The sequence below is a fragment of the Sceloporus undulatus genome, chromosome 4 (assembly GCF_019175285.1).
Source record: "Sceloporus undulatus isolate JIND9_A2432 ecotype Alabama chromosome 4, SceUnd_v1.1, whole genome shotgun sequence".
In the NCBI taxonomy this organism is placed as follows: Eukaryota; Metazoa; Chordata; class Lepidosauria; order Squamata; family Phrynosomatidae; genus Sceloporus; species Sceloporus undulatus.
This window is the reverse complement of record NC_056525.1, coordinates 124,563,280-124,576,068: the sequence shown is the minus strand read 5'-3', so window position 1 is coordinate 124,576,068 and position 12,789 is coordinate 124,563,280. Positions and strand designations below refer to the sequence as shown.

At 40.6% G+C, this 12,789-nt stretch overlaps 1 long non-coding RNA gene across 1 annotated transcript in view; it reads right to left on the bottom strand.

The window, feature by feature from the left end:
- Nucleotides 1-249: 249 nt before the first annotated feature.
- The window catches only part of LOC121930058, a 13,656-nt gene continuing 1,116 nt past the window's right edge, over nucleotides 250-12,789 (bottom strand). The window contains exons 2-4 of the long non-coding RNA XR_006103812.1: nucleotides 2,668-2,757; nucleotides 1,565-1,650; nucleotides 250-867 (exon numbers count right to left, since the gene is read on the bottom strand). This is a non-coding gene — a long non-coding RNA (uncharacterized LOC121930058). The remainder of the gene's footprint in view (nucleotides 868-1,564; nucleotides 1,651-2,667; nucleotides 2,758-12,789) is intronic.

Sequence of the window (12,789 nt, the reverse complement as noted above, 5' to 3'; positions counted from 1 at the left end):
AGAAGCCGCGCCAAAGCCACACTCCAGTTCTAAGGATTGGAGTGAGCTTTGGCACAGCTTCTGGACTCTTAAGATGCGTATGTCATTTAAACAGCATACCTCCAAAATGACCTGAAGCAGCTTTAATTTGGCCTGTCTGTTCAGGCCCTATGTTACTATATTTTGTTACTTATACTTGTCAGCCACTTTTCACAACATTTTTCCATAGACACTTTTTATTTTTGTTTATGGTTCCAGGGTTCTTTTGTGTTTTGTTTTGTTTTGTTGTTTTTTGCTCAGCATTTTAGGTTTTAACCCCATTTCCACTTACAGGTTACTACCAGAAACAATTCCCACTGCAGAATTCATTTATCCTTTGAAATTTTGCAAACAGTGTCCTAGTACTGCAATAATTTAAGTTTACAAATTTACAAATTAGGAAGAAAAGAGCTATTTCACTGTGGAATGCACTGCCTCAGAAAATGGTGGACTCTCCATCTTTGGAGATCTTTGAACAGAGGTTGAATGGCCATCTCTCAGAAGTGTTTTCATTGTGTATTCTTGCATGGCAGAGGGTTGGACTTGATGGCCTCTGTGGCTTCTCTCAGCTCTGTGATTCTGTCATTCTAACACCAGGTAAGTTTGGATGACTCACACGCTCTCAGTCCCAGAAAGGCTTCTGATAGGAGAAGCCTTAGGGTTGCCATAAGTCAGAAACAAATTCAAGGTACACAACAACAAACTGTTGATTAAATGAAGGCATTTTTCCTTCATTTGTCTCAATTCATTAAAGGTGTAGTAAAATTTATGAAACTAAGCCAACTGGATGGAAAGCAGAGATGTTCGAGCCATCAGAGATGTAATTCAGTTTCTCATTGAAAGCAATGACTGAGGAGAAAGAACAAACAAATGCATGAATAACAAAATCAGAGTGGTTTTAAGAACAAAAATGAATGGAATAACGTGGGGGTGAGGAATCATCCATATTCTCAGTCTATATTTAGTTGTTGGGAAACCCTTGTGCAGAATGAGCCTAGAAAAGCACACTCATGTCCTCAGTAACAGGAGTAGAGAAATTTTCATTTTTCAAATAATTTGGACTTCAATTCTGACTTTTTTTATCACTGGTTTGCCTGACTGTCAGTTCAAGGAGTCAAGGACAACATATTTGTCATCCCAGGTCAGTAAGATCTGCATTCTGCTAAGAATTAAATTTTGCATTAGCATCCACAGCCAGTTGACCAAGTCAGCATATACACTCTCAGGTCTAACCTCTATCAACTTATGCAAGTACCTCAGAGGAAATGGGGGACAGAAACTTCATGTACACATATAGAAATATTGTTTGAGAAAGCAAGACTATCTGAGACATTATGAGACCTTACTGTTGATGCTTGAGAACATAGGGACAATGGACAAGCTTTCAGACTAACCTTGTGCCATTACCATTTCTATCTCAAAGCAGACCTCCAAGGATATTTGACATATTGTTCCTCCCAGACCTTATACCAACAAAGCAATATAGATCTGGTGTTTTGTACATCAAATACCAAGAATGAAGAAACGGGTGTCACAAGACCCTTACCGAAGAACAATTTCTCCTTCCAGTTGAAAAATGTTCCTTGGAGATGAGCAGTGACTTATGGTTCACCCCTGGATCAATGGATCTTCCTAGTTAGAGATACTGTATTATGTTGGTGACAGCTTTTGAAGACACAAGGTTACACTTCCAGCAAGGCTTGAATACAGTAGTTGGAGCCCTAGAGCAGTGATGGTGAACCTTTTCGAGGCCAAGTGCCCAAACTGCAACCCAAAACCCACTTATTATTGCAAAGTGCCATGTCCCTCTGGTTTTCTAGTAACAAACTCTGGCAAATTCTGTGCTGGGACGATGGTACATGTGCCCACAGAGAGAGTTCTGAGTGCCACCTCTGGCACGCGTGCCATAGGTTCGCCATCACTGCCCTAGAGATATTCCAAGTGAGTTCCCCTTTCAGGACTAAGGAGCAGAGTGGCTCACGGCATCCTCCTTTCCTATGCCCCAGTTGGTATGACTGGGGTTGGAGTCTCAGAGGGAGTGATACCAACACATGCATCTTTACTTGCTCCACAGCCAGAATATAGAACCAGGGTGGATAGAATAATACAGTGAACCCTTGAAAAGGTTACAGGAAAGAGATGTGCACCTTCCTGGGAACATTTCTCTCTTGACAGCATCACAGTACAAGAAGGGCACCTTCAGGAGTGTGGGGCCAATCGTCACAGAAAGCCCTGGAGAATCTGCCCCAATTGCATTATTGATAATCCAGCCTGAAGGATTATCACCCAGCCTTCAGAGCAGAAAACATCTCTAGAGTTTAAAATTCATCACATGACCCATCAGAGAAGATCTGAGTCAATGCATCACTTCACTCAGTGGCAAAAACAGATGTAAACAGCTGGAAGTTAGCTAATTACGTTTTCTACATGCTCAGCCTTTTCCCAGTAATTGTTTTCCCTTTATCACTGTGAAACTGCAATTCTGTTCTCCTTGTAGCAGCAAACTGTATGCATGTTTGTTTTTTTCTCTCAAGCATACTAACACATATTTGAAAATGCCTTGCCTGTTTACATGCATGCTAATTATAATACTCGGGATAATACTTAGCACTTAAATAATGCTTAATAAATGTCCAAAGAAGTTCATACATTTTGTTTCAGCAGTCTTGACAATATTCCTGTATGTTAGACCAGAAATATTATTCTCAAATTTGAGGACACAGCTTGAAGAAGAGTCATCTAATGCATTCATAGAGGAGGTAAGAATTTAAACAACATTTTAGGTACTACTTTACATTAGTAGGCTGTCATTATTGCAGTGACAAAAGTGAAGTACCAAAGTATGCAAACAGCAGTGAGTAATTTCTTATCATGCTGCCCACACACTGTTAATAAATAAAAATAATACAATAATTTATGCAGAGTGTATAAATAAAACAAAGTTTTGCAAGTTTATGGAGTAACATCAACACCAAAAAGCAAGTCACTGATGCAAGGAATCTAGTAACCACTGTTTTGACTAATGGGAGGGAAATTTGCTACTTTTGCTACAAGAAAAAGCAAGGATATTTGCTACCATACATCAACTGTGTCCCCTCGGATAAACAGCAAGCTAATTCCAATCCATGTGGATATCTGATGGTAATGTAGCAGAAGAAACTGCTAGCTATTAAAAGGGGTGTTGTTTTATATCATTCATGAGTGATGGGTGAATTTTATTCCCACTCAGAGTTTGAGTTGAAAATGTTGTCAGTCATCACAGCACAGTGCAAATTTAAATGGGAAGGAAAGTTGAGTGCTAAACAAAGGAATCTTCCCCCTGCCAGTGGAAAGGTTCTAATACATCGCAGACTTGTACTGGGAACTACAAAGCTGTGGGTTTCACTGGCCAAAAGTGCAGAATCCCTGGCTTGTCATGAATGATATGCTGACCAGAGAAGCAGTTAAACAAGCAATGATGCTTCTTTCACCACCATGCCCACTGAAGGGACAGAATTGGTGAGAATTCTCCTTTTGCAGTGGCTTTTCTCAGTCTGTGCAATGACTGTTACATGGCACCCAGGCACAACTCTGCTCTCTCTGCCCTGCAACCAGACAGCCACCAATTGCTATAAGGGACACACCAGGAGATATCCTTCACACTATTGCCTGGCTGTCAGCTCTCACCCTTTCAGACTTCTTCGGTAAATACACTGATAGAACTTTACACTCTGCCAGTGTCAAACAGGATGGCAACCTTTCTCTGAATCACTGATTTATTTATAACAAGAGGTTCCAATTCTCTTTCAAGTGCTCTCAAAATGATGTACCATTACAGAGACACTCAAAGAGTGTTAAAGTGCCTAAAAAACAAAATCCAGAAGGCAGGGAATACCTGTTAAATTTAAAATATAATGGAATTCAATAAAAGGTGACCACAGAGAACAAAAAAGAGGGATATTATTGGTAGTTGAAACTTTACAGGAAAGGCATTATTTAGGTATCTTCCAAAAGGGCATTCCAAAGATAAGATGCCACAACTGAAAAGATCCTGCTCTATTCCCCTACATTCCTACTTTGAAACAGCTTATCTGCTAAACTGGGGACCTGAACAGACTGGCCAAAATAAAGCTGCTTCGGGTCACTTTGAAGGTATGCTGTTTAAATGACACATGCATCTTAAGAGGTCAAAAGCTGTGCCAAAGCTGTGCTCCGGTCCTTAGGACTGGAGCGTGGCTTTGGCGCAGCTTCCGGCCTCTTAAGATGTGTGTGTCATTTAAACAGCATACCTCCAAAGTAACCCGAAGCAGCTTTATTTTGGCCTGTCTGTTCAGGCTCTAGGATACATAAAGGAAAAGATGCTTCCTAAACTAGAGGGAACGTTCAAAGGCACCCTGGGACCTACCACACAAGAAATGGATTATATGATCATCAGTGTGATCAGAGCAGTAGGAACTTCTGTGCATAATAGGAACCACAAGTAACTTCAGATTAAATTAGATATATAACTCTCATAACTTCATATCAAATGTATCATTAGGTGTTGGCCAACCTATTTGACAAATGCAATATTTGTCCTGGTAAACTTATTTCTCTGAGCATTTCTGCATGGTCTAAAACAGCATGAATATTTTGTGTGAGACAGCTGCATAACTTCAAGTTAATCATATCTATGCTATTCGCTAGTTCCAGTTTTCTAATATTCCACATCCTCAGGACTGGCAGGCATATCCACTTTGTGGCAAGCGATGACTGTCTACGCTCAAGTGATTTTGTTATGTTCCAGAAATTAGCAGATACTGTCAGGAGAAAAACAACTCTATATTTATACCATGGACCCAGAAGTTGGATTAGGGTATGATTAGGCTCAACTGAGAGATAAGCTCTTTGCTTCTGATCAGAGACAAACCAAAACATTTTGCTGTCTGAAGCAAAGTAGGACATGGCCCCCCACACCAAGGTCCACTTTGGCACATGAGATATAAAATGAACCCTCCTCATCTCTAGCTTTGAAAATATAACAACAATTTAACTCCTCTTCCATGTTGTTGTTGTTGTTGTTGTTGTTGTTGTTGTTAACATAGCTGTCAAGTCAACTCCAACGTATAGTGACCCTATCATCCAAAATTTACAAAACAGTGATGCCTTTACTGGACCAACCAAAACACACATTATACATGTTGCAAACTTTTGAAGCTCCACTGGCTACTTTATTAGACAAAGGTGTTAAAAGCATACAGGAGAAAGAAAAAAATGATGATGTTAGTCATAGAAATGTGTTTTATCAGGATGTTGTGGTTGTTGTCCTCAGTTCAGATGGCATGGAAGGGTAGTCATGCAGGCAGGCCCATCCTCCTGCAGAAGCAGCCTGTGTGAATGAAAGACCTCCAATTTAGTCACCCTGTTATCATACCTTGAGGATTAAGGGCCATGGCTTCTTTGATTGAGTCTATGCACCTGTAATCTGGTCTTTCTCTTTTCCTACTGCCTTCTACCTTACCAAGCATTATAGACTCTCTTAGTGAGTCATGTCTTTTCATGATATGTCCAAGAAATTACAGTCTCAGTTTAGTCATCTTGACTTCCAGGGACAGTTCAGGCTTGATTTGCTTTAGGACTGATTTGTTGGTCTTTTTGGCAGTCCATGGTACCCACAGAACTCTTCATCAGCACTGTCCAGCTTTCAGAACCATACGTAGTATTCCACAATATATCTTTACACTTGAGGATCTTGTCTAGTTCCTTCATGACGACCTTCCAAGCCCTAGTCTTCTTCTGATTTCTTGACTACAGTATACATTCTGATTTATGACTGAGGTAAGGTATAGAAAATCCTAAACTATTTCAATGTCTTCATAGTCTAAGTTATGTAAATCTTCTGTGGTCATTATTTCATGATGACACCCAAATCCGCTGGCTGACATGGGTGCATTACTGTGTCTAACAATAGGGCTGGGCCAGGCTGACCAGATGTCATAACCACAAAGGAGGACAACACACCTTGAAATGTAGGACATTTCAAACTAAACATGCAAATATAAATTAAAATTTGTTCCATATGGTTTATTTACAGCTATATTACTTATAATGTATTTTATTATATATTTAATCATATATTTCTTGACTAAAGTGCCTTGCTGACTTGCAGTATACAGTATTTACAGAATTCTGAGCAAGAATCTCATCCCTCCACATTTGTGGCTTAACCTTTTGCGGATTTGATTATTGACAGATTTTATTAATATGTTCTATCTAGGAATATCTAGGTCCTCCAGAGCAATTCTATGGTCAACTTTAACCAAAAGTCACACTGGAGGACCTAGTGATTCCTAAAGAGAACCATTAGGCATGTGTAGCTCCTCCAGTGCCATTTTATGGTCAATGTCTGGCAGATGTTGACCACAGAGTTGCACTGGAGGACCTAGAGAGTCCTACAGAAGTGTTCTCTCAGGTAAAAACAGTGTGTTTTTTTTTCCCACATTCACGGGGGTCCTGAGCCCCTAAACCCAGCAAATGTGGAGGGATGAGTGTTCTTAAAATTGTAGTTTACTAGCAACAAACCCTTGATGTACTCTACATTTAAATTATTCCTTTCATTTGTGAACTGTGTTGAAATTAAGTTGGGAAAAGCTTCAGTATTTGCATGGTGTCCGCTAGCAGCCCATTGCCTAACACCACATTTGCTGTCCTTTTCCCCTCTGAGAAACAAACAGGCCATGAGCCCTGGGGTCATGTTCTATCTGCTGCTACTTCTAGGAAAAAAGAGTGGTGGAAAGATCCACCCTTTCTTCCTATTTGCAGCAAAAGCCGGTTGCAAAGTAGTTAATTTCGCAAACATGTTCTTACTCAGTGGGCTTCTTAGTCATGGTCAAAATGGAGGACATTTTGGAATTCCTCCTGGAAAGAAGGTTGAAAAGTAGGGCATGTCCTGGAAAAGGAGGGCATCTGGTCAGCCTGGTTGGAACCAATTCTGATTTACCCATTTATTTGTCTGACTTTAAAAAAAAACAACTGCTGGACTAACTGGAGCCCTTCCTCCTTGCTTTTGAATTTCTTCATCAATTCCTTGACCATTTGCTCCAGCAGAGCTTGAAGCATGATAAGAACTTATTGCCTAGGGTGATACTGGCTGAGTAAATCAGGGCAAGAGCCAGATTCAGCAATTAATTGCTAGAGCATGTATTTCCACAAAGGGAACTCAGCCAGTTGCTCAGTGGGACCTCCTTCCAAGTAAACAACATGCGCAGGATCAGGCTGCCCTGCTGTTGATCAGAACACTGACTGGCATCAGTGTTTCTGTTTTCACAGAAGAGAGCCCAACAGCCAAAATCTGGCCTAAAACCAAGTTTATTTCAGCAAGAGCTCTATGCCTTGCCAAAGCACTGGAAAAGAGTTGCCATGGGAGGATCCTGTATGCTGTTAAGAATCAACATTATAACTAGGAAATAATTCTGCAAGCACCGCTATGCAACCCTGAAGGGCCCAGCAGCTACATCTTCAAACATAGGCATGCATGCACACACACACACACCATATCACACACCACACACCTTTTCTCCCAAGCAATTTTGTAAATTTTGCCCCCAATTGTGCCTGGATGGGTGACAATTGCTTGGTGAGGAATTGGAGACTGGGGCAGGTTTACAGCTTAGCTGCCGAGAAGCACAGATGTTGCAGACTGTGTCACGGCAAGGTGCTAAAATGCACAAAAATGTTAGAGAACATTAATTATCTTCCTACAGCTGTTCCTTAACCCTCTGCAACTGGCTTTTTTCCGTTACTGCCACAATAACAGTTGAGAAATGGAATTCAAGCAGAAGGCATAACAGCAATGAAGAGACAAACTAAAGGTTAAAACAAAAAGAAAGGCACCCTCTAAAAACCTTTCAATCTGTTTCTTTTTTTTTTCTAATGGACTTGTTGGCAGTTCCATTTCAAATTCAAACCCCAGGAGGTATGAGTGGTTGTTCATCCAAATGCTTGAGAAATGGTGAGCCCTAAAAACATGAGTGTGGTTTCTGAAAGATGGAGCCAACGAGAATACCTTGATGTCTAAATGGCAGGGCATTCTTTCCTAAATTTCTAATAGCTGAGGTGCATCCTTGTCCCCAACTGTGCTGGAATTAGCCTCGCTCTTTGACTTTAAACCCCAAACACTTCTCTTTTATACCTCAAGTTCCAAATCTTCGTTAAAATTTATTTACACAAACATTTATATCCTCCATTCAGTCCCAAAAAGGACATGTACAAACCGAAAGACTTTCCTACCTACCACACAAAGACAAAATACTCTATCTCTCCACACAAACACACAATACAATATAAAGCATTTAGTTTTAAAAGCTAAGATAAATATGAAATCAGAGCCATTAAAACAAAATTAGAACCATAACAGTAAAATCAGTCAGGAAACAACGACTGTGGCGAAATAAAATTGTTTTTCAGGTCACTAAGAGACCTGAAGAAAGTGATCAATGAAAACCTGATCCTGATTCATTCTCCCTTTTGTTTACAGAGATTTATGATCTCTCCTAAGGCCTGAGGGGTTCAATTTCCATAGACATTGGAACATTACTGAAGATCTGACAACTCTGTTACCTTACCCTGTGTATATTTTCCCTATGTCAGAAAGTCGCCTCAGTTGTGGTGAGGTGTCAGTCTTCTCAAATATCTTATAGTTGTTCCAGTGCTGTCCTTAGCTGTTATGCATCCTGGCACTGGTCTCTTTGGCCCACATACTTCCATTTAATCTTAAAGGCATACCTTACCCAAGTGGTGCTGTCACTGACATCATAACACTATAACTATAACCGCATGCCTGCCTTGGAGGAACTGTGTGTGCTGCTGTTGCTGCTGCCGCTGTTGCTGCCGGGCGCCTCCCTGGGCGGAGAGGACACCAGCGCAGTTGCACATCACCACAGGGAGGACGCCTTCGGACTGGACCATCTTCGGCCATTTTGTCCTGTGGGGGTGGGCAGGCACTGAGTTGTGCCCCGGCTAGCGTGTTGTGAATTGATGTTGTATTTTTATTGTTTGAGCTGTTTGTTGCTGGCTGTCTTGAGATATGTATTGTTAAATGCTATTGCTATGTATTGAGATATGTATTAATATGTATTGTATTGAGATATGTATTGTTTTATTTTCACTGTTTTGAAGGGCGGTATATAAATAAACCTTTATTATTATTATTTTATTATAACTAAACTGCCCTTTTCAACTGCGGAAGCAAATCTTAAAACTGGAGAATCCTTGGCAAAGTTTAATTTAAACCTTAAGTATGGAAATGGTCAAATTGATTTTCTGGCTGTAGATTGAGCCCCACCAACACTCTCTTTTGTCCCAATATGTGAAATTGGTAGCTGCACAGCTGACCATTTCATTCTGAGTGCATGTAAACCCATGTTTATTTTATTCTGATTTTTTTTCATATCAAAGTTGAAAAAATGCTTTGTTTCAGAACGTCCCTGTTCACCTGCATGTAATACTTCATTACTCACTTTCCTTATGACAAACATGGAAGTGGACTGGAGATTTATAGCACATTCTCCTTAATGATGCTCATCTTTCCACTATAACTCTCTCTCACTAAATGGCCTTTTAGACTTGCCTGAGAACCACATACGCGCACATTTTTTTTTAAATGATGTACCTGCTCTTCACCTTTTTCTCTAATCTTTCTACTCTCTTCCTTCAATAAGATTTTCCCTTGTAAAAGCTCCTACCAGGCCAAGAACATAGCCAGGCCCTTGCATAGCTGCTATTCATTTCAATGTAGTGCCCACAGAAGAAATCCCAATTAGGTTGTTCCCAAATGTTTAGGATCAGGCTTTGTGCAGTTCTCATGCTGCATAGATACCTGCAGTATGACACGTATGCCCTCTACCCTGTTGTTGGATAGGGTAGGGTTGGGCATCAACCCTAGCCAGAAAAACCAGTGGTAACAAGTCATGGGAGGTACAGTCTAACCATGCTTGGAGGGCCATCCATTTCCACCCACCCAAGCCCCAGTTCTCTAGGACTGGGCCTTGCATAGTTCCCACTAATTTCAGTGCCGCCTATGGAAGAGAAAGGGACTTTTCAATAAAGGGCTGGTGAGACTGTTCAGATCAATGGGGAGGGGAGGGAGGAATCAGCATCTGTTCTGCATTTTTTCCAATGTTCTTGGGAGGTAGACTTCTTGGCAAAATCAGTGAAGAACTTGCTGTCTGGAAAGAGTTTCTGGACAGGAAGAATCCCATTTACTCTACTGAGTGCATGGTATGCAACATTGGACTGAGACTTGGGAGATCCAAGTTCTAATCTTTACTGAGGAAAATATCACTGGGTGACACTGGACCAGCACCTCTTGCTCAGTCTAAGATATCTCACCAGGTAGTTGTGAGAATGAAGTGGGAAGCAGAAGAACTATGATTCCCCCTTGAGCACATTGAAGGGAAAGTAAGATAAAAATGTAACCAATAAATAAATAAAATGTTTGCTTCGGATACACTCCAGCAGTATGGATGATCACCAGAATCTGGGGTCTTTAGGGCAAAGCACTCTCCTCCCACTTCTAACAATTTTCTCCTGCTGCCTCTGAGACCTTCTTGTTAGATGTTTACATAAAGGAAAATGGTAGCATTCCATGGGTGCTCTTGCCAGACTTTGAGCTCTGGCAGAGACCCAATCTTCACATCACCTTCTGGCCCTAAATTTTATGTAGCTGTACGGGTTAAAAGAGAAGATTTATAGATAGTTTATCTTTGCTGAAACTGTCAGCCATCCATGTAGATACATTTCTCTAAACTAAGACCTAATTTTCCACCATTTGCCTTGATTTGCTGTTCCATCTTTCCCATTTTCTTGATTTAATGTCCAATTATTTCTTGTCCTGTTGCCAGCAAAAAAAGTATATTTCACAAATTCCCCTGTGCTTCTTTTTTTGGACACTGTTTTAAAGGCATGACTAATGCCTTGTGCATCACAAAATTTAGAGGGTTTTAGTAGATGCCTAACAATGAATTTAGCATTTCTCGTATCATTATGTCTGGAATCTGTCCTTTAGAAGCTGTATGTTAAAGTTTTTAAGTGTGTCTGTGGTTTCCAGTACTTAGGCAATTGTGGGCAGTAAACAGAGTGATTAGAGGCAAAGCTGGAAAAGGTAACTATAATTTTCACAGTTTTGTAGAAAGGGAAATTTCATATACTGCAGTTGTCTGTACTTAGCAGGGACCATACCATTTTTCTTACCCCATACCTGGTAAACCCTACCTTCCCCAACTATACTGCATCTCTTGGGCAAAGTTTACAGATGTTCTTTATGACAGTACCACTTTGACAGTGCTACTTATGCCAATGTTTATATTCAGCTGTGAAAGTTAACAGGAAGAAAATCAACTCACTTTGAAATCAGCTTTTTTACCTGCCTGAAGGCTTCAAGGCAATTTAAAAAAAATCAGTTTTAGTCCATGGTTGTTGTTGTTTTTGGAAGAACTGGCATTTTTTTACTTTTGTTTTTTGTTTTGTTTTGCTATGTGTCTTGCAGCCATGATTGGGATAGGAGAAAAATGGGAATGGGATGGAAGAAGGGATATGCCGAGAGACTGGCTGTATCTCTGGCAGCCAAGAAGGGTCAGCACCGTTTTCTTCTTTGCACGGCAAAGCTTTGAATCTTTTAATATTTGCTAAACTTTAAATATCTTTGCAGGCGTGTCTCTTGGAGCAAACAGTATAAACCAATCTCTTGGGAGTAATTGAACCCAGGGGGACTTACTTCTGAGAAGACCTGTATAAGTTTGGACCATATGCCTTCAATCCTATACCCACTTTCCTGGGAGTAAGCTACATTGAACTCAGGGGGACATAACTTATGAGTACATGTACATAGGATTGTGCTGTTAATTCTGTACATGCTTTTGGAAGGGGGTGGTGATGCCAGGATCCTGTAGGGGAGGAGGTAGTAGCACTGCTGGCAGGGAGACAGTGCTGTGAAGTGAGAGACAGTGCTGCAAAATGGGTGAGCACACATGAACATGCATGCACAGTGGGGAAATTGCAAAGCATGCCAATTATTCTTTTGGTAGCCCTTGTGGATATGCAAATATGTGCATGCATTTTTGGGAAAGGGGGAGGAAGGATAAATAGCTGTGATTTCCACTAGCATAAGGACTAAAATAATTCGAAACAGCCAATGCATGACTACAGGGACTAAATCCCTTTCAGCCATCTTGACATTGGGAGATTTGTGTACCTTGTCTTCCCAATTCCATGCTGGATTAAAAAGAACTCATGTGGTTTGAGAGAAAACAAACTAGAACAACAATAATCCCAGTGTAGATTTACCCCACAAGTCATTGGCTGCTGGTCCCTGAACAGTTTTCAGGAACAAAAGAAACATTGTAGCCAATAGATGCAAATATGGTACCTGTCCCCAGAATGTGCAGCGAGGGTGCTGGTCCCCTAAATCACTGCTTTTAAGATTTTGTGAGTCTCCAGTGTAATACTTCAACTGACCAGAACTGAATTGGTAACTGTCACCCAGAGGACATTTTCATCAGCTACCCTTAGACTGTGGAATGACCTGCCAGGAGAGATTTAGCAGTTAAACATGCTGTCTGAATATAAAACAGTATTAAAGATCTATCTCTTCCAGGAGACCTGCCCAGTTGCATTTAAACTAAGAATTTTAAATTGGGACATTTTAATTGTACACTGCTTTGTAAATTTAATGCGTTGTAAATTCTTGTGTTATAACTAAGTGTTTTAATCTAAGTTGTACCCTGCCTCAAGTCTTGAGGAGAGGTGATTAAGAAT